At 45.0% G+C, this 20,997-nt stretch overlaps 1 pseudogene; it reads left to right on the forward strand.

Moving 5' to 3' along the window:
* The window catches only part of LOC142788947 (transient receptor potential cation channel subfamily M member-like 2), a 1,303,464-nt pseudogene that overhangs the window by 768,365 nt on the left and 514,102 nt on the right, over positions 1 to 20,997 (forward strand).

A 20,997-nucleotide genomic window follows, 5' to 3' on the forward strand; every position in this document is an offset into this window, starting at 1 on the left:
TATTTTTTTATGTAGCGGCTGATATTTGCGGATGCTTCAATGTTTAGCGATAAAACCCTTCAGCGCTTCGGCCCATTCATCATCATTCCCTCTGTGGACGTGTCGCGATTTTTTTACGTACCATCTCTAATAGGCGCAGAGGCCCAGAAATCGACGGACGGCCTTCTTACCGCTGGGTAGAGGAAATACCACGATGGCGGCTGTCTTTTGTGGGTCTGGCAGTGCACCAGACCTGCTTATCACATTGCCCTAGAACATGACTTCCTCGTACGCGAAGCGGCACTTCTGTCGCTTTATTATGAGTCCAGATGTCGTGATGGCTTGAAGTACAGTTCGTCAAAATTCGAGGAAAACATCACGACGTCTTCGAAATAAATGAGCCAGGTCTGCCACTTCAATCTTGTTAGGGCATTGAAAACTCGTACGTGCCGAATAAAGACCGAAGCGCAAGACATTGAACTCGGAGGGGCCATCAGATGTTATTACCACAGTGTTCCCTCGGTCTTTTTTGTCGAGTTTGATTTGCCTATAGCGAGTTTATAGGTTTATAGACGAAAAGTACTTAGCGCTGTAGAGTCGATCTAGGGCACCTTCTTTCCGTGGGATTGAATGCACGTCTTTCCTTATCACTTCGCTATGGCGGTGATAGTCAACGTCGACACGTGGGCTTCCGTTCTTCTTCACCTACACCACGGCAGACTCCCAGGGACTTTCAGACGGCTGGATTATATCGTCACGTAGCATTTCCTCGCCATGTCTCTTTACGGCCTCACGTTCTCGCGCTGAGTCTATGTAGAGGCTCTGCAGAGTGGTGTGGCGCATTCCTCTGTTGTGATTCGATATTTCGCGATTGTGGTCTGGAGAATCGGGGACGACGACGAAACCAATCCTTGCATTTTAGGAGCAGGATCTTGAGCTGTTCTTGCTCAGATTTAGGTCAAATTTGGGTTAAGAACGTTAACTCGTTGAGGCAGGTTCGGAAGCAATTGAGAAAGCGGAAAAAATCGCTGACACCAACGAATTCCTTTACGTAGGCGTTGTCATAACAATGTTGAGGTGCCTGCATTCTTAGCTGAAGTTTGTCACCAGTACCTTTGATTTTCCATGATTCAGCTCGGCAATGCCTCTTGCTACACAATTATGACTGCTAAGGAAGAGGTGCTTGTTGCTCTCGACGACGCCTTCAAAGTCTGTGGGTTTTTCAGTGCCAACTGAAGCGATGATGCCTGAGCAGGGCGGAATGGTTACTGCGTCTTCCAGCACATTTATTTTGTGATTCGTGGGTGTTGTGGGGGCTGGCAGCGTGTTTTCTCAAGTTAATGTTATTCACTAGGACCTCAGGTCAATAGCAGCACCGTATTGACTTGAAAAGTCCACCCCGAATATCACATCTCTGGAACAATGTTGTAGTATCTCAATGCTCACTGAATAAGTCAGGTTATTTATAGTTACTTTTGCTGTACAGACTCAAACAGGCGTTATGAATGACCTCCAGCTGTGCGACTTTTGGTTTTTTGCCATGATTTTTCACTTTTTTCAACTTCGTCACGAAAGACCCACTGACGATGGAATAATCGGCTCCAGTGTCGACTAGAATAGTGACTTGGTGGCCGTAGAATAGTACGTAAAGGTCGCTGGTTTGTTGCCGTGCGTTGCATTTCAGTCGTCACGTCGGATGGCGGCTACGATGGTTTGTTGCGCTGTTCCGACGTTTCGTCAACAGATCTTCTACTGGCCGAGAAGTTTTAACGCCGGTACTACGTTGAGGTGACAGTGGGTTCTTGAAGTTTCACCACGTTGTCATCATCGGCGGCAGAGGTTCTTCGGCAGTTCGTCATACAGCAACCACACCTCCTTCGGTTGCTGCCCTTTGTTTTGCGAGTATGGGCTCAGGAGTGTACTGTCGGGGTCACGGTGGCATATAGTGGCCTATCGATATCGAACGGGGGGTCGTTGGAGTGTTCACTGGGTTATTCGGCGATATTTTGAGGCTGTTCACCCCATTGTCAACATGACGCATGGAGGTGGAAACCGCTTAGACCTATTTGTCGGTACTGGCAGCAGCAGTAAATGTGACCAGCTTTCTCATAGTGGTAGCATAGCGGACGATATTTTGGAGTGTGCCAAATGTCGGTCTTTCTTGGTCTGTATCGCTGGCCGGCTGGCGAGGGGTATGACGGCCTTGGGGGTGGCGATGTTGTCTCGCAGCAAAATCATGGCGATGGGACATCTTGGCATGGTCGTGGAGGAGGGGCCTGACGGCGGGTTGCTGCAGCATAGTTCATGGCTTGCACCTGAGGCTGTGGAAGCTCAAGAACGCCCAGCGATGGTATGATCTCCTAGCGTACGACGTCCACAATTGAGTCCACCTGAAGTTGCGCTGAAGGCCGCAATTTTCGCAGGTATTTTTGTACGATAGCTTGGTTTAACTCACGCAGATTGGTGGTTCCCAGCGCTTGGAAGTCGGCATAGCTTGCAGTCGATATGCTGTGGTTGCATTGCCGTGTGCGCATCTAAAGCGTTTTCACTATTGTAAACGCTGCCGAGGCAAATTCAGTGACCATTTTCGGTGGGCTCTTGATCAGTCCGGCGAAGGGTTCTTGCATCACACCCCTCATAAGAAAGCTCAGTTTCTTCTCCTTGGTCATGGTGGGGCCGGCGGGACGGAACATCCGGGTCGTCTCTTCGATGAAAGTGTTCACGTTTTCGTTGGCAAGTTGAACACTTGTGTCCAAGGCACTAGCGGCACATTCGTTGCGAACGGCACGCGTTCTGAGATGTCTTTCGGACGATGTTATCGAGCCAAGCTCAAGAACTTCGTCCGAACGTTATCTCAGGTTTGTAGCAAGAACTCCCGGTTCTGGAACCACGTTTTCGCGGCGTCTTCTAGGCAAAAGTAGATGCGGCGCAGGTTCTCTTTGGGGTCCGAGCTGTTCAAGGCGACGACTCTGTCGTACGTCGCCAGCCATATTTTTGGGTCTTCTAATAATGATCCCCGGAAAGTGGAAGGCTCCCGGAGCTGCTGGAGCACGATGGCTGCAGGTGGCACACGGGCGGTCATCGTCGCATTGCTCGAGCTCAGAGTTTCTATCTTCCGGCTTGTGTCAGGTAGAAGCTGGAACTCTGTCTGGAGCTCTTGTTGCTGGTGGCTGGCTCGCTGCTCAACGTTGGCGTTAACGTCGCCTTGACAGTGTATGCTCGGCTCACTGCTGGAGGGAGCTAGACGTTTGGTACATGGACCGGGAAGCGTATTTCCGTATCATATCCCAAGAAATGTATAAAAAAAAATGTTGTGCCGCTGTTGGCGGAGATTGGTCACGTTATCTAAACGCACTTCCTATCTTTTTGTTGTTTTTTTGTTTGTTTTTTGAAGCAAAATGGCGGCGTCCACAGAGATAGTGCTGGTTGAAGCCTTACGCCGAAGAAATTCGGTTTTTCTGTGCACATGTGTTAGGCGCAGCTGTGCAGATTGTTTTAGAATGAATGGCATGGTGTTTATATTGATTCGGGAGTGTGTAGTGCATGCCCATTTGGCGTGCGGCCATGTGTTTGACGCGACGCAAGAAACTCAGTTTGCGCTGCCACGATGAAGCCAAGCTGTAGCTTGAGCTGCCCGTGCACCGCAAACATGACGGATGCAGGAATGTTCAGGTTTTTTGCTGTCACATGCTTTCGCAGCTGCTGGCAATCTATACGCGGATTATTTTACGATTAATGACGTGGTGTATGCGCGGATCGTGTTGCGGCGGGCGAAGTGTGGCTCAACGTAAAACCGGGAGCGTGTACCTTTTGGCGTGACGTTCATGATGCGATAGTGTGTTTGCCACGATACAAAAACCCTAAGCCTTAACTTTGCTCGCGTATGAGTGCAGCCTTATTTAACTACGGTGAAAAAAATACGAGATGTCATTTTTGGGTGTTTGTTCATTCATCACAATTATTCTTGATGCTATATGTAAAAAATATGTTTTGAAAATGGCGTCATTATAAACTTCCAAGCGGCTCTTGGTAAGTGTACCTCATTTTGCAAAAGGCAGGGAGCACTAATCTCTTAGCCTTTAATATCAACTAATTTATTTATCTGTCACAGTGAACAAAATATGCATAACCAAGTAGTAAATTCAATTGATTTCACATTAGTAAGACCTTAGTATTGAAACGAAAAAAACTAAAGACGTACATTTAAGGACTGATTATCTTTGTCAGACACAATAATAATGAGATCTAACTGAAAATTATGCCAATGGGCATGATGTACTGTTATAAAACAAACCCTTAAATGCATTTCTTTCCATCATTCATAGCGAGGGTCATGTTCTGACAGACTTGGTGCATTCAGGTAATACAAGAGTTTATTGGTCAGCTGCCAGCTCATAACAAGCTCACGGACATCGAAAGGCAAAGAGCCACTAGAAAAGTCTTGCACATTAATCGTCATGACTACTGGCAGCGCTGACTGATGCTCTCACGTTTAATACACATGTATATGTCATGAAGCGGGCAAAGAGATGACCACTGTGGTATCTCAGTTGGTACAGCATCGAAGCGTGTTTTCAAAGGTGTCCGATTCAGTCTCTGATCTTTGGAAGTTGCCTTTCTGTCCTCTTTTTCACATTTCCAAGCTAAGAACATTGAACAAGCTGAGCAACGGGGTCAGAAAAAAAATTTGTGCCTGTGGATCGTTTGGCAGTTGTCGGTTCATCACATGATGTGCCTGAAAAATATAACAATATTTTGTAAAGTCCTGGAATTTCGAATGTGATCAACGATACTGAGAACATGTTTGCTGTAAAAAATATCTAAATATGCACCTCTTCTGCAGCTACCCCCCAAACCTCCTGGAGTTACAGAAATGAATGACGAATGTACTGCGTGAACTCACGTTGCCGAAAGAACTACAAATTTCATGGCACAGGCTCTTCCTCATTAGTGCAGTGTGCAGCGTTTGCAAACAAAATCATTATAACAATGTGAAAATCCGCGCCGTCCCAAAAAAGCGTTTGTTTTTGCTTTGCGCTTGTATAAAAGGAAGTGCACTGTTTTTGCAGATGTATACGCCTAACAGCACATAATTTTAGCTAGAAACAAAAGACAACACAAAGTTCTTAACATGATACCAACACCACCTGGATCCCATTTGACATGTAAATTTTCTGCTATTTTTCTCCACTATAAATTTTCCGCTCAATTGCAGATTGTGCCTAGTTTATCATCAGGCTAGCTAATTACACCACTATGTAGATTGATGGTACATTATTATTTGCTAAAGGCTCAATGTTGATTATATTATTATTATTATTATTATTATTATTATTATTCAGTGAATACTGCAGATGAAAAACTGGTCCAAGCAGGACAGGTACAAGAGCAAATATATTAATAAAGAAACATATGTGATAACGTAAGAATATAGCACGAGAAATATAATCGAAAACACGTACTAACAGAATGCATAAAAGTAAATAAAGCAGAATAGTACATGAAAAATTTTAAACAGAACACAAATTGACAGTGCCTATTTTAGCTCAAAACAACAGAAAGCTGGAGCAGATAAGTAAGGCAGTTTCAGTATGACGCAGTAAGTGGGAAGAAAATTTAAATGCGTTGGTTTCTGCAGAACGTGGAGTTAAAGAATCATTGTGATAGTGACGTGTATGCCTAGTGAACAGAGGTAATACATATGTACTCGGGTCAAAGGGTAACTTGTGATTAACTAGCAGATATTGAAAGTTAAGGCGGTTACTATTTTGTCATAATGAATGTGTTTCAATGTTGTTAGCAACTATGAGTCCAGTCGGAGAGTCTGTAAGTTTGAACTTGCAATAACCAAACCTAACAGCCTTCCTTTGAGCTGATTCAAGTTTTTAATGTATATAGTGAAAGGTTCGCATACGACACAAGAGTATTCTAGTTTGGTCTTATGTACATATAATAACTAAATGGTTTTATGTTAGAAGAAGAATTCCTGAGTCTATGTCCTACAAAACACAACTTACGGAATGCAGAGGAACATGCGTTACCTATGTGAGCATTCCACGACAGATCATTAGTTTTTTTTCACCTGGATATATGTAGTTTTTTACCTGTTGTAGTGAGGATCAGCCGAGGTTATAAGTAAAATGAAGTGGTGTGTTTGAAAGAGTCACGCAAAGATAAACAGTTTTTGTGGGTTCAGTACCGTACAATTGTCACTACACCAGACTAGTATCTCATTAATACATACGTTCAGGTTCTCTTGATCATTGAAACAAGTAATTTCACGTAAAAGCACAAAACCATCCGCGAATTATCTGATTTGAGTTTTTGGTAGTATTGTATTTTTCATGTCGTTTACATAAATTATAGATATGCTGTTTTATTTGTGAAAGTATGCCATATGGCAGCTTCTTGATGCAGACCACAATACCAATGAAGGTGCTTCAGTAACCTATTACTATTTGCTATTATGAAATGAGCATCTGTTTCCAAAGTAGGCAATACGCTATATAGACGCTACAATAACTTTTCTTGCAAAATATGTAAAACGTCTGAAAAAATGAACCAGGATGACTAACTGATCAGGTAAGCTCTCTATTGAAAAATTTATGATGCATTTGCATTACTTGGCGCTAACCAGTGTACTTAAGAGGTGTGTATACGAGGGGGGGGGTCGAAATATGCATCACTCATGCCATGGTTTTCCTAAACGAAATTGTATCTTTAATAACAGATAAAAAATGATATAGCTTCACAATAAGTTCTACAATCAATTGTTAAATCGAATTTCCAGTGGAGTCTCCTGACTTTGTACTTAAAGTGAAAATACATGCGAGACAAAGGCAAATAAAATAAAACAGCAGACTGCAGGGTCTTTCTAAGCTTTCACAGCACCAAAAACACTATAAAATATTCCTGTGAGAATTTTTACACAAAAGCGAAATTATACTTTCGCATCACTGCTGGCAGTACCTTTCACACCTACCAAGCCGAAAGGAACAATTTTGGTCTATTTTGATTAACAAGCAAACTCATCCAAGCTAAGGGGCACACATCACAACTTGCAGTTTGAAAAAATTTGTTAGACAACACCCACTGCAGGCATAATAATAAATACTAGACTATTTATCACGTAAACGAGCAGTAAATGCAGGCCGTAAAATTACACCCTAATGTAACAAATATGTCTTCTCTTTGACTGTGCGGTATTTCTATAGTTGACTAGTACAGTACAAAAATATATAGCATAAAGCACGTACTTCAGGTTGGTTCAACAGACAGCAGCAGGTGTGAACCAACTGTGCAATGAGTTCATAGATAACCGAAGGAAAAGAGCTGTGGTAACATCAGCAACATCTAAGCTCTTGAAAGGTCTCTTTCAATCGGTACCTTTTGTCCACCTGACAAAATGTCAAAATGTGCTTGTGAAAAATCACCATGAAAAAAAAATAACTTGCACAAAAACCAGTAGACTAAAAATGTCAGGCCTGAGTGGAAGACGTAGCACAATCACAGTGCAAGCTGGAACAGTGGCCTTACATAGAACCCCGCAGTAAACTCATGTGGTGCCTAAAGCAGGTACACTAGCTACGTACCCACTACACCAATCGCCATCATGCTGCGTATTAACAAAGCACCCAGTGCGCACCAGTGAAGTGTTTACGTCGCTTGCACACTTTGCTGGTGCTGCAGTCATGGTTGACGAAGATGGTGAATTATGATTCGGCCCTTCGTAACGAGTATGAAGCTAGCAATTAAAGTGATTCGTCACCTAACGTGCTGGCTACAAAAAGATGTTTTCGTAAAAAATAGTGTTACGTAAGAATGGCAGGATGCGTGTGCATGTGTAGGCTACTTGTGCGTAGGGGTAGAGAAGGTATGACGTGATTGCTCTGAACAGTGGCGGCGGCAATAGCGAGAAACGCGCCCAGGCTGGTGGCAGACAAAAACAAATAGGCTGGTTGCCAGGTGTTCGCCAATGCCAAAGGTTGCGGAAAGGAGGTAAGTGTCGATTGTAGGAGGTAAACGTCGAGCATAACCTGGGGAATAAGGCGGGACTTCAGGGTGAGTCAAGGGACATGATGAAGAAAGGCCAAGGTTCGCAAAATTCCTTATCACCACAGCTTGTATGAACGTCACTGATGGCTGTTGGTCAGAGGCGAGCGTTCAGACGACGGGTGGCTGAGGAGAATCTGGACAGGCGCCTTCGATTTCCTGGCGAACAATAGGTTTGACGTCGTCATACATGGTGTTCTGGCGAGCGACTTCGCACGATGAGGTTGCGGCAGTGTTGGGCAGCTGGGTGAATCGCTGAGCAATACGGCGGCTCTTGGCATCTTGAAACCGCTGGCACTTGTTAAGGATGGCATCCCCGGTAGCAACGTTGTTGTATACTAAAAGATCAAAGGCATTGTCTGCTGTGCTTTCAGCTCATGGGTCACTTTCTTAGACTCACTGACGTACTCGTCCATCTGGGGGCATAGGGCGATGGTGTCGTAAATGTAGGCGACGTACGAGTCCGTCGACGTCTGTGCACGAGCTGCCAGTTGATTCCACGTGGTGATCTGCCGTCTAACGTTGCGCCAAATAAAAGTGGCAGATCTTCTCTTTAAAGGAGTCCTAGCTTGTAATCTCCGCCTCGTGCGTCTTGAACCACATCCGCGGTGGGCCGTCGAGGGAGAAAAGCACATTGGCAAGCATATAATGGCCGTGTCTCACCTATAGCTTGCACTGACCCGTTTGTAATGGTTGATCAGTTTGTCGACGTCAACACCATCCTGACCACAAAATACACCGGCATCACAAGCAGCAGGTAGAACGACATATGTAGAAGTCACGGAAGGGGCACGTGGTGAAGACAATAATTGTTCAACCTGTGGCACGGTTGGCCCTATGATGATGCGGCCGTTGCGGGGCTTTGTAATGAAAACATTGAAGCACCCAGCACCCCGACCACAAAGATGTTACGTAAAAATAGCACGAGGCATCTATATTGAGAATATATATTGAGACTGATGCGTATAGAGTCGACTAAGATGAAGGACAGCACGCACCACCGAAAGACCATCCCACTTCTTCGTTGTCGTCTTCTGATCACCGATATGTCAGCTACGTAACAATATTGAAGCACTTGCTTGACTTTATGGCAGGACGCACGATCATCATATGTATTCCAGCTTGGATTGCTTAAACACTGAGCTTTCTTTGTTACTAAGGAAGACAGCTGCAATGAACTCTGGTGGCAGTTGGAGACAATACTGCCACTGAAACTGGTGGTTGCGAGCTGATAACTTACAGTGCGAGAAGTTTCCTTTGTGTATAGTTATAATTCAGATGGAAATCATTAGACCCTACCAATAAAAACAGCGGCTTGATACGACTGTATGCTTATCATGAAAAAAATCGCAAACTTTGGCAGTGATTACTGCACAATTTCTAGCAAAAGCACAAAATCTATAACCAGAATAGTCATTTGCTCGAAACAAGTTAGGCGTTGGGCCCATTGTCGATATTTTGTACTATTCAGCAAACATAAGCCTCGCAAACATAAGCCTTCATGAACAAGTTAAAATAAACAACTTGTTCCCACAGATCAGCGAATTACTCACGTGTCATGAGTTGACTCACTCAAACTCAGATCAAGCTGTGATCTGAGTGTGCTCGAGTGATTAATATTTGTGTGAGTGTGAGTTCGAGTGTGGTCGAAGAAAATTTTTGTCAGTAAACGTCCGACTAAATGCGACTCAGGAAAACTTTAGTGAGTGTGAGTTCGAGTGAGTCCAAAGCGCAAGATATATTTATTGAGTGAGTCTGAGTGAGTTCCACTTATGCCTGCCGGCCTATAACACTATATACTCATCTTCACCATTACTAATAGTCTTACCTGTATTTATTTTTATACTCGCGTTTCTCAGGAGCAATATAAAAGAGTATCGTTCTTTTACCGTTTCAATACTTATTACATAGATGTGTAAATTACGTAGGAGGGTGCTCGGTACTTTATCTCTAGCAACTCTTCCGGGGAAGTTATTGATACATATATCTTATGTTGTCATCTCTTTGAATAAAAATGTCCTTGCTTGTTTCCAACCACGCAAAACTCGTATTCGCACGAACTATATCAAAAGGTGACAAGGAAAGGACTGGTTACACGTTAATAATGGTGTCAAAAAGCATTGACACTATCATCAAAAAAGCTAGTTCTAGAACAACTGACTCATGACTCGACTCACTAGAACTCGAATTTAGTCGTGATTCTGAATCCGGTTGAAAAATATTTGTTAGTGGGAGTCCTAACTAGTCCGGCTCAGGAAAATTTCGGTGAATCTAAGCCCGAGTGAGTCCTAAGCGCGAAATATATTTCATAAGTGAGTCTGAGCTAGCTCGACAGTTTTTGCCAACCTATGCTTCCAGTAAAATCCATGTTCTTTACGGTGCTGAAGAAACCAACTCTCACCACTAGGCGCCTGAAACGCACCACCCGAGGTGGTACTACAAACTAGGATACAAAACGTGCTCCCACTAATCCAACAGTGGTGATTGACTTGCTGGGCGCTTGAAAAGGAAGCAGAAACGCTTGAGAAGTTCTAGTAGGCTGAGAAAGCTTGTATATACAGACTGTATTAAAGAGTCATATACAGTCTGTCTGACCAATTGCTGTCTGATAGGACAGCACTTGGTCGATTAAAAATTCCGCCACAAGGACGCCACCTTCGTGCACGTGTGGGCTCACGCCCTCTCACCAAATAACATAACCAAAATGGAAATAAAGCACAACTAGAAAATGTCACAGAGGCGAGGGTCAGCTCAGCGGCGCACAGTTATCTAGACAGAGCTACACGTACTCTGTATTGCGGCCATAGTACGACTTCCCTGTGACACGTCAAGTTGGCGACGGTACAATAATCCGTCCTCAGCAGCTGTAACGCGGTCTCTAGCATACCTGAGTAAACATATCAATGCGGCTAACTCAGCACACCTGCTCGCCAAACGCTTGCAATCCGTGTGACATGTGACATCAATCTATACATCAGAAGGCTACCCTTAATGCCGCGGGTGATTCCTTGAAGAAAATTCAAGAGTTTTTAGGAACATACTACGCATTCTGACACATGTCGAAAAACAATGTGGTTCTGATGCCCCATTCAATATAATAAAGAAAACAAAAAACAGTGGCACGTGAAAACAAATGGCCACCACTCGCACTTCACGCGACTACACTTGGTCATTGTCACCCACTGTTGCATAATGTCCAATGGTTTGATCACCATTGACGAGTATTCTTGCAGACTTTGCACAACTTAGGCATCAAAGTCACTCAAATGGCGCATAACACTTGTCACTTGATTGATGTTCACTGCAGTCATGGCCACTGCACGCACTGCACATAACATATACACAAGGTGACTGCTTCGGCCCTCCCTCGCCCTAGTCGCGCTTCAGCCGTAACATGTAAGACTGCTCTGGACACAACGGCGTGAAGTCCGATGCTACAACTAACATGCCCTAATCTACTTAACGCCATTCAAATGACAACTGGTGCTGAATAATTTTTTGGCCCCCGGAGTCCAATGTGGCTATGCGGAATTAGACTGAAACAATGTGACCGCGGGTCACATTCGCATCCGCAGCCGTCCACCCCATAGGGCAATCTTTCGGAGCGTAGATAGCCATAACTGCTCGTCTACCAATTGTAAAGCCCCCACTGCCATCAACGCCACAAGAAAGTGTAATCAGCCTGCAACATTCCTTGAGTGCTATCACTGTCATGGCGGTTATGCAGAGCGAGCCTTCATAGTAATAGACGGACCTGCACTGTGCAGGATTCATACTCAGCTGGTTCCCTAGGATGGCCTGACTTGTGCCACGGCGATTATCCTTCCGGCCACGCACCGGCAATTCACCTCGCGGAAATGACATGGAAATTTCCTTGCTGACAGCTCTCGCAACTGCGCGAAATTACCTGCCAACAACTGTCACCGCAGAGAAAGATTCCTTGTTATCACCGCCCAGGTGTTGCCCCGCCGCGGTGGTCTAGTGGCTAAGGTACTCGGCTGCTGACCCGCAGGTCACGGGTTCAAATACCGGCTGCGGTGGCTGCATTCCCGATGGAGGCAGATAGGTGGTAGGCTCAGATTTGGGTGCATGTTAAAAAAAACCCAGGTGGTCGAAATTTCCGGAGCCCTCCACTGCGGCATTTCTTCTAATCATATGGTGGTTTTGGGACGTTAAACCCCACATATCAATCAATCAACCGCCCGGGTGCCATTCCTCTTCGCGCAGTACTCGCTCTTTCTCTCTTTCTCTAAGTTAACCGAGCCACATATGACAGGTTCTAGCTCCGTGGTATCCTCACCGAGGAACCCACCCGATTAAGTGACGGCATCGTCAACGAACATGCGCGTATGCTGACCGGTGTCTGAGGACCACGCCGCAGGACTTATTCTTACTACCTCGCAGCTTGGTGATGACACCACGGCCATTAGCCCGTCGGCGCATACGCTATCATGTAGCGGACGGACGCCTGGCCCTATGCCCTGCAAATTGCTTCCCGAGTAAGCATCTTGAATATGCCCATGAGAGTCAGTATCGCACTGCAATTCATTCTTCAATCGGAGATCGCCCTCAGCTACGTCGTTAAACTCCACGACCTATGTTGCTGCTTCCCCAGCCTGTGCCTCTGTCGCGACTTTCAACTGAATCCCCTCTATCTTTTTTTAAATTTATCCTTGCTTCGAGCACGCGGTGGTGTTCTTCTTCCAACCCAAGATTGAGCTCGTTTCTCCAGTGGGCCAATCATGCATTAACGCGACATCGAAACCAGAGATAATAAGGGCTGCAGCGCGAGCACGGAGGTGCTAGAAGAAACGTGAAATGAAAGGCGAGGCAAAAAAAGCAAAGAAAACAACACGAGCACTGTGTTTTCTTTGCCTCGCCTTCCTTGCCTTGCCGAAAGGCGAAGCTTTTCTTGCCTCGCCTTTCGTTTCACGTTTCTTTTACCACCTTCGTGCTCGCGCTGCAGCCCTTATTACCATGAATTCAAACCAACTAGCCCAAATAGCCGTTCTTCTTCGAAACCAGAGGCTTTAAATATGGGAAATCGGCAAACAAGTCGATTGCTGCCATGGCAAACGATGCTAACGCTGGGCCTGCTACGAGCGTTTTGCGAAGCTCCTCTGCCAATTTGATATTGAGCTCTTTCATGCACGCTGGCCAATGACACCTCAAATCTGTGTCGTCCACCCTGCCCGTTAATTACGGCACAGTGGCATAATGAGCCAATCCATCTATCACAAGAGACATTTTCTTCGGCTCAAACAGGAACACAGGAGTGAAAGAAAATGATGCTGAAGCCACCACTGTGTTTTGCTGTCCCTTCCTGTCTCGATGACGTAGACTTTACCATGTTCGCTGATGATAGAGTCGTGGATCGCAGCCCTAATTGGCTCGCCGTGGGCTACCTTGGACCAGTCGTTCCTCCTGTCTTCCCAGAAGGCAAGGCTATCTGGAGCTTCTTGCTGCCGCAGCTACTTGCTGTAGTGTCCCGTAACTGACTAGTCTGTAGTCTCACACAGCTTCTTCCAATCTGTGATAACCGCAAGCCAATGTTGTCGGCTGCGCCAGCAAAATCAAGGTTCTTTGCGATGTTGAAGAAGCCAACTCTCATCACTCGGGGCCTGCGACGAACCACCTGAGGTGGTATAGCAAAGTAGGAGACGAAACGTGCTGCTGCTATTCCACTAGCGGCAATTGACTTGCTGGTCGCTCGAGTATCAAGCAAAAATGCCTGAGAAGTTCTAGTAGGCTGAGAAAAACTTGTCTTTACAGACTCTACAAATTTACATGAGAGCAGACATCAAAGTTACGAAAAAAGAAAATAAAACACTTTGGAAATGAACTGGCTTCCGCTCATACAAATTGGGTACGCTTCTCGTGAGTTTGATTTTGACATATTGTTCTTCCGCTCTTTGTTCCTTTTCTCTAATGACTAAGACTATGGCAAAGGCGTCCGCCTTGGTAATAGTGCAAGTGCGCAGAAAGGCACTCGTGACCATCTTCAAATCCAAGTCCACTGCTGTTGTGGTGCCTTTCGCCCTGTTGTATCTGGCTGCGTCAGTATACGTGATGTTGTATTCGCTGTTAATTGTTTCTTAAGCCATTTGACTCGTTCTGACCTCCTTAATTCTTAAGTTTTCATCTCTAATCAGATTTTCAGGCAAAGGGTCAAACGAAATCAAGTGACGGATGGTTTCTAACACGCCTACTAATTCATCATCGAAGTATTGGAGGTATTGTTGTATACCTAGCAATAGGCGTACCAGCTGAAGGGGGCAAGGAAGCGTGAACCCCCCCCCCCCCTTGAGAAAAGTATGCACGGTCGAGGCCCCCCCCCACTCTTGATAGTGGTCACTGTTGGCTGTACGCTGGGGAAGGGAACAATTAAGGCGAAGTTTTTCTTCACCACCGTAACCACTCAAGGATGTTATTACGAGGGAATATTACAATATAGGGAAGTTTCTGCAACAGTTTCGCTGTGACGAGTTTCCTTCTTGGCTCTTGCGGTGTGGGCAGCCTATGCAGCGCTTCGCGCTATGTGCTGTAGCTTTGCAGAGCAGGCCAGCACGGAACAGGAGCCCAATATCATTGCAAATCTTGTCCATGCGTTCGTTCTGCTGTGCCTGGCTGATGCAATTACAGATGTGAATGAGCAAACTTTTTATGGACTGGTCAAATCATATGCTGCTTCAAGAAAATTATTTCCTTTGATAGAAAATGAATATTATTACCGCTGCTTTATCGCTGCTGTGAGCTGCTCTGAGCTGCTGTGAGCTGACGAATGTTACGAATCTTTTCATGGTTATAGCGTTATCTTGAAGCGCGAAAAAAGGGTTTCCGCTTTAGTCTTCGATAAACCTGATCAGCCTTGCTTGTGGCAACTTGAAGCGATGGTGGCTGGTTGCAAAGTGGCGATGAGTAGAGCGTTGGACTCGAGCACAATGCAACGCTCAGATTTTAAACTTGCCCCTTGAATTGACTAATCAGACCGAGGGGAAGGTGACAAACTACAGTTTTTAGAACTATGTAGGCTTAATTGAGAGTCGGGCTAGGAGGTTTTCATTGAAATTGAATTATCATTTCTAGCTCGAAGTGCAACTTCGACAGCAAAGAAGCACACACGTGCAGCGCTGCTTATATCTCTGTCTTCCTCTTTCTCATCAAACACAACATAGATGTGTGCGTGTACAAACTACTGAACGCCTTGATGCTCGAAGTGAAAATATTTCATTATACTCAAATTGTTTCATCTCACTAGCTGCTATAAGTAGCCGCTGATAATGTGACTAGCGGCTAGTATGCCTGCATAATTTTTAGAAAAAGTTGCTCTTTGACTACTTGAATAAGTTTCAGGCATTGTTCAGCGCGTGAATGCCCTGTTTATTATGCATGTGCTGTTATTAACACCGTAATATTTCACAAATTTGTGACGTCATGTAAGAAACAAGCAATTTTGTGGCACACAGACAATTCTAAATGCCGCAGAACCAATGAAAACAATATGCATGCCGTATGAAAAATAGTTTATTCTCTTATTTTTATTTTTACGTGGTCATATACAAGCGGTAATATATATATGTATATATATATATATATATATATATATATATATATATATATATATATATATATATATATATATATATATATATATATATATATATATATATATATATTTATAAGGGAAAGAAGTGTATACCTAAGGGCTCGTTTTTCCGTGTCTTTTAACACAATAATAATGAGATATAACAGACAGTAATGCCAAGGAATGTACAGGGGAAGTTATTAACATTAATGGAATGTAAATAGGAAGCAAGAAAAGTGGATGAAAAATAACCAACTGTAAGCAGGACTTTTTTCATCCACTTTTCTTTCTTCTTATTTACATTCCATTAATGTTAATAACTTCCCCTGTACATTCCTTGGCATTACTGTCTGTTATATCTCATTATATATATATATATATATATATATATATATATATATATATATATTATTCATTGGCTGATGAGTGAGTTAGTTGTGCCCTCCCCATACTAGCGACAGAATTTCTAAGCTTCAGTACATAGCAGTGTCAGGATTTTTATGAAAGACCATGTTTACCCTAAATAGTTTCTTTGAGAGATGACCACCACCGCTTTGTCACGAGTACAAGGGCACGATGCTTGTAAGGGGTGCTGAAATGCGGTGTCGATGCGCGAGACCACGATGATGCGCATACGCGGCACGTTGAAGTACGTGATTAGACAGAGCGCCTCGTAGCACGCCACCCTAGTCATAATCAAAATTCCGACGGATGAGCTGTCACTGTGCGTTTGGGCTTTAAACTGCGAAGATCAGAAAGATCAGCGTCGCTACAGTGACAGAGTAGTGAGGCCACCCTGTTCTGAAGGCTATCGGTGAAGATGCCCAGGGAGTGGTCGTTGATCTCGGAAAACTTGACTTAGGATGCCTGGACTTGCCGCAACCTGTCGGCGCAGTTCCTGCTGAGCCTACAGCTCTTCCACTTTGAGCCAAAACACACGCGACTCGCACCACTGTGAAAACGCCACTGACGAGGCAGGTGTAACCTAACTGAGCCGGAGAATACGATCAAAACTGGAACCATCCGACAATGAGGTCGAGCGGCTCGTTCATCGGAAAAGGTACATGACTGTAGGAACTTGGGGAGGACTTTGACTGCAGAATCGACGAAACGTCGTCACCGCAACGTGACAAACTGTAAGAACAATTTGTTACTGAGAAGCCACGTTGCCTAGGGCTAGACCACGGAGAAGGAAGTATTTGACTAGACTAGCTAGGGCTCGAGATAACGCTAGCGTGCGTTATGTTAGTTGGAGTTTGATTGTGTGGCAAAGCTGAGAGCTTTGCTTGTATGTAATGTTAGCGATGTTATTGAGTTAATTTGGAATGCCTTGACCGAAAGTTTGTTTGTTTGTTTCGTCCGTCCAGTGTATAAAATGTGTTTCTTTTGCAACGCTCGTCTTCCATCTCTCTGTCAATCCGATTCTTTGTAAGCGCTCTCGAGATAATTGTGACACGCCTTTAGCTCAGCGTACGTATTGTGCAGAATTGCGAACACTCATGCGCTCAAACTCTGCCAGCCAAATCTGCGCGTTCTCGTCAACCACTAAACCCTCCACGATCTCGTGGCGGTTCTAGAACGACTGTTGTTGTAGAGGAACAGATGCACTCGCGACATCTTCTTCATCCTCACAGTGACTGGGTGCAGACGCAGACGCCATATCACGCGGCATTTTCGTAGCGAGATCCTGCAAACGATGGTGTGTTTCTTTGCAAGGCCTGTCGGTACCTAGCACTTCCACCGAATTTGACGTAGGCGAAGCGCATGTTTATTAGGCCACAACAGTAGAGTGGCATCCAAACAGCATTTCTGAACAGCTTCACGCGCAACGCTCGACTCATAGTCATCTTAATCATCTTCGGATTGCCTCACACTTGTTCTTGTAAACTATGCATTGTAGCAATATGAATGAAAAGCCAGAAGTGTCTTGTTATGTCAGGGTGATAAAACAACATGCCCGTGGTTAGTAAAAACAGTTATGCAGGCGACCAGAATCGTAATGGGACACGTACGAGTATTTTATCAGACGTAGTGCCTAGCGACCGAGACGTCCGCTTCGGTCTTTATCGAAGAGAGCAAGGTGCGAGCGGGATGGTCTTTAACCGTGGTCATACATGCAGGGCCTCAATTTAGTCACAGCCTATACTAAAGCCGCAACACTAAAGCCAAACAGTTAATAATGAAGAGCTTTATAGTTTTGTCAAGGTTAGTCGAATTGGACTAAGGCAGCAGCGCCAATGTGGAAAGCACAAGCAGACTTGTTTTTTCAAGCTTGACGAGTCTGATGACTTCATCAACGGAGGGGTTTTTCACTGAAGTACACGCAGTGAGATGGGGCATTCCAAAACGTATCTGTCTTCATTTTCACTCTTAAGCAGTAGGAAAAATTGCTCGCATCAAATATAGGAATATTTGGAAAGTTGCTGGTCCTGTAGTGCCAGAGAATTCGGTTCCCATCGAAATGCGCATTGCTAGCATCACATTACAAGGACAAACTCAACTCGCTGCACCAGATGAGTTTTGGTGACGCTTGCACACTTGGAATATCGCGCGGCTTCGTCACCTCAAGAGTGTACATTTCACTAGGAACCTTGCGGACTGACGTCATAAACTTCTTGCTATACAGCTTACGTGCGTTAAGCAAAACGGGTGTGTTCGTCATAGCAGTAGGAGACATGAACGTTATTTACTTCAAAGTTAAAACCAGTAGCTTGCCGCATTTCTCAATGCGAACTTCGATTTCGCCTTCTCTCAGACTTCTCTCAGATTTCGCCTTCTGTCAGCAAATCACAACAATACTTGTTTAGGCATTGTGGCTACTTCATTACTGTCAATTGCAGCACAATCGACCGTGTTCCTTATATTCGGTATGGTTCCTAAATCTCCTATCGTTAATTCGTAAAGAGCCCGATGTGTCGGTATGCTATATTTTTTCGGCCTTGTGTCAAAACTGATTTTTTCATCGCAATCTCCCTTTCTCACCTTCCCGCCGTTTTTGAAGACGATAGTGTTTCTTGGGACACTTCATCGGAGAAATTTTGGCCCATCTCTCTGTCGCATGGTTCAGCCATGTGGCGAACGGTGAAGTCCTTGCATAGAGCCCAGCAATCTTGATTTGGTGGGGGAGTTCGTACTTGTGAACGTTGTCGAACAAAAAACAAATATTTCGCATATATAAAAGGCAATATCATTTCGTAAGTATTAGGTGGTGGGTTCCTTCAACAATACGTACGAGGTGAGCAAAACGCAACTTTCTATTCTTTCCCTCTGTTCCCTTGAGCAGAGCTCTCTGAGCTGCGTAGCGGCTGTTGCTGTAGAAGGGAGTGGAAGTTTGGTTACTTGGTGTCCGTCTTGTCTTGTCGTAGCTACTGCTGCTTGTAAAGGATGGAGACCAGTGCCTTTCGATACACTGCAACAACTCGACTTCATGTACAGGAACTTACGTAGATACTTACAAGACACTTTCTCCGTTGGAACCATCGCATGTTACCTCGGCTGAGCCGATGGTGCAGAGCACTCTTTGCTGCGACCATAACAACCGTGAGGACTCGGGAACCAGGTTTTAACCCCTCGGTCGCCCCTCCAGATTCTCCTCACGGCCAACCAAAGATATTCAGTTCGATTATTGCACACACTAAAAACTTGTTGCCATTCACTCCTCTCGCCCTCCTTATCAAGCACTCGACCTCTCGGTTGGAAAGAGAGAGAGATGAAAGGAGCGGCCTGCACACTACGTTCCGCAAACTTTGCGAACGCGCACAATGGTGGCGCCATTCGGCTGCGGGCCTCCTGCCATTACCTCGATATGACTACGCTGTCCAGCATGACAGCCATCCCGGGGACTCTAATCCTGATGAATGGGTGGCTATACACTGTCCTCACGTCACCCGGCGGCAATCAGCTGGCTGGGAACCATTTAGATGGTTGTTAGAAGCGGCGACCAACCGTGGTCTTCTTACCAGAACTAAGCCAGGATTATAGTCTCCCGAGAGTCGGTTCTTCGGGAAGCGTGCCCTTTTGCGACCAAGAAGACTGATCCCCCCCCCTAGGCCTGAGACGCCAGACCTTACAATGTTTCCCAACTATCTCCTGACAAACCAAACTTTTGAGTGTGTGAGGAACCAATGTCAAAAAAATTTCTTTTGAGACCAGGCACACGTGATGTTGATGGCGCGCTATCACGATGATAACGTGGTCTAAAATGAAATCTGTTTTCTTTGTTTTGTCGTTCCTCATATATTTTGAGATACAGCTTAAGTATATATTGCGTGCTTCCATCAAATAAAACCTGTTGTATGTCAGTGCCGCTGTCTGTCTCCTTTTTTGTTGTCTTCCGGTTTTGGTGCTATTTTGTTTAGTGAATCAACGAACCAACACGACAACAACACTTGCTACATGCGGACCACCCGACAGCTGCAAAATCGTGCCCAAACCAGTATTTTCCTCCAGTCAACCAACGCAAACCTTCAACCGGAAAGACCAGTCGTCATTCTCCCGCCCTGGATAAAAGAGCAGCACCTCCAGGAGGGGTGCAAATTGAAAGGACCATCCCATGAACAAGTCGCGGTGAAGACGAGGAAAATAACCGTCGCGGAGCGTTTCTGTTGGCCGGAAGGAAAATCCAGGCAGACGTAAGGACGGGACATGACATGATCATGGCCAGCATGGCGGTACCAAAGCACTAATGAAGGCACAGACGATAAGCTGGGCAGAGCAGTTTTCTCCTCTCCATCCACGTTTTTTACGCTACCTCACGGAAACATTAACACAGCAATCGCCGCAACCTATTTCAGAGACGCTCAGCATTAGCCTCACACACCACCAGCTTCGACGCTCATAGACTCTTGCCCACAAGAGGCATTGAACGAAATAGCTATTTCTTTAAGAAATGAGTTCACCGCTATGATGCAGGTATAAATTCAGAAAATAAAGCATAATAATAAAGCTGAACTAACACCTCCACTCCAACAATTGTTCCATGAGGTTCTGCCACCTGCTGTAGTGGACGGTAAATGACGGATAGCGGCTGCGCTTGGTCACCTACATATTACTGTATCTGCACACAAACACTCCACGTCTCCAACATGCGAACAAACGCATCTGCACTTCCCGGTTCATGTCACCGTCCCGGAAATCCACCACAACAGCTGTAGCTACAGCAGGCTCACCCCCCCCCCCCTCCTAAGTTTATTGCAACTTGAATAGTCTTCGCGGAATAACGAGGCTTCAAAAACAGATGATCATGCAGAAGGGTTTCTTAAGGGGCCATTTGCTATGTGTTCATTCTTTCTCCGCCCCATTTTTTGTGCTCTTCCCCTCACAAGATCATGGTCAGGTACCGTAGGTCAACACGTGCCACCGTTAAAACTTCACTTGCATGG

This window comes from Rhipicephalus microplus, chromosome 2 (assembly GCF_043290135.1).
Source record: "Rhipicephalus microplus isolate Deutch F79 chromosome 2, USDA_Rmic, whole genome shotgun sequence".
Lineage (NCBI taxonomy): Eukaryota > Metazoa > Arthropoda > Arachnida > Ixodida > Ixodidae > Rhipicephalus > Rhipicephalus microplus.